The following is a 1,824-nucleotide window of genomic DNA, read 5'->3' as shown; positions in this document are numbered from 1 at the left end:
AAGAGTGAAACTCCGTCTCAAAAAAAAAAAAAAAAAAAAGTATTATCCTCACCTAGGAAGACCAGGTTTCTTAAGTTTTCTAACATCACATTTCTATATAAATTCTGCTGTGCTGTGTTCAGGTATAGCCACTCCTCCAGAGAGAATTCCATGGCCACATCCCTAAATGTCAATGGTCCCTGAAAAAAAAAATCACACACACACACACACACACACACACACACTCTCTCTCTCTCTCTTTCTCTTTTAGCAAGTGAACATGAGCAGAATTTTTTTTAGGAGATGGAGTCTCACTCTGTCGCCCAGGCCCAAGTGCAGTGGTGTGATCTCAGCTCACTGCAACCTCCACCTCATAGGATCAAGCAATTCTCCTGCCTCAGCCTCAAGTAGCTGGGATTACAGGTGCACACCAACACGCTTGCCTAATTTTTGTACTTTTAGCACGGACAGTTTCAGCATGTTGGTCAGGCTGGTCTTGAACTCCTGACCTTATGATCCACCTGCCTCAGCTTCCCCAAGTGTTGGGATTACAGGAGAGAGTCACTGCACCCGGCGGAACAGAATTTTTGACTCAAGGTGAAATGAGAGAGTAAACAGAACTGGTTCTGACTTACAGGAGTGACTGAAATTATCTAATAAAATAATTTTCAACACAGAAATATTCCCTGATGTATTCTCTAATCTGAGAAAAAAGAGTGGCATAAGGTCCACAACATCAGTGTATATGTGATCTTTTTTCTTTTTTTTTTTTGAGACGGAGTTTTGCTCTCGTTGCTCACTCAGGCTGGAGTGCAATGGTGCGATCTCAGCTCTCCACAACCTCCACCTCTCAGGTTCAAGCGGTTCTCCTGCCTCAGCATCCCAAGTAGCTGGGATTACAGGCATGCGCCACCACACCTGGATAATTTTTTGTATTTTTAGTAGAGATGGGGTTTCTCCATGTTGGTCAGGCTGGTCTCAAATTCCTGACCTCAGGTGATCCGACCACCTTGGCCTCCCAAAGTGCTGGGATTACAGGCATGAGCCACCGCACCCACTCCTATATAATATTTTTCTGAATAATAACGCTTTAAATTAGAGATACAAACAACAACATGTGCATTTTTCAGTGCTACATTTATACCATACAGAATGAATTGTGCATATTTTTCAGATCAAAGAGACATGCTGAGTTAGCAGGTACCTCTCAAATGTTAATGTGTACAATAAACTGAAAACCTTCTTAATGCAGATTATTTTTTCAGAAGATCTGGAATAAAGTTTGTTGAATTTCTAACAAGCCCGCCAGTAATGCCAATGTTTTTGGCCCAAAAGTACTATTTTGTCAAACTTCCAGTAAGTGAAAATATTTTTCCCAGTTTTTCCGGCCTGTAAACAAAGATGAGAGCCTTCATTTTCCAAAGAGTGATATAAGTAAAGAAAACCTAAGAAAGAAAGGCAGCTGCCAGACTAAATATGATTTACGTACATCAGCTACATAAAGATACTTAATAAAAAGAAACAAATTAACTCTGCAGTGAAATAAATCTGTGAGAGGGCTCTTTAACCAAGTGAATCATTACCATCAAGTGCATTAGGACAAATTTTTATGACTTGCAGAAAGACACAGCATCACTGCTGTGATACTGCCACCCCAAAAGTGAATTATAGTCTGAATTTAACCATAAAGATATATCAGTTTTATGCAAAGTTCAACATACAGATATCTCCCATGTTCTGTCATTTTTTTTTTTTTTTTTTTTGAGACGGAGTTTCACTCTTGTTACCCAGGCTGGAGTGCAATGGCGCCAATCTCGGCTCACCGCAACCTCCGCCTCCTGGGTT

The 1,824-nt window shown here is 40.6% G+C and overlaps 1 pseudogene; it reads right to left on the bottom strand.

The window, feature by feature from the left end:
- Window positions 1-1,824, bottom strand: part of LOC108297133 — a 20,781-nt pseudogene that overhangs the window by 18,430 nt on the left and 527 nt on the right.

Source organism: Cebus imitator, unplaced genomic scaffold (assembly GCF_001604975.1).
Source record: "Cebus imitator isolate Cc_AM_T3 unplaced genomic scaffold, Cebus_imitator-1.0 Scaffold775, whole genome shotgun sequence".
Lineage (NCBI taxonomy): Eukaryota > Metazoa > Chordata > Mammalia > Primates > Cebidae > Cebus > Cebus imitator.
The sequence above is the reverse complement of the archived record's forward strand: the minus strand, read 5'-3'. Positions and strand labels throughout refer to the sequence as shown.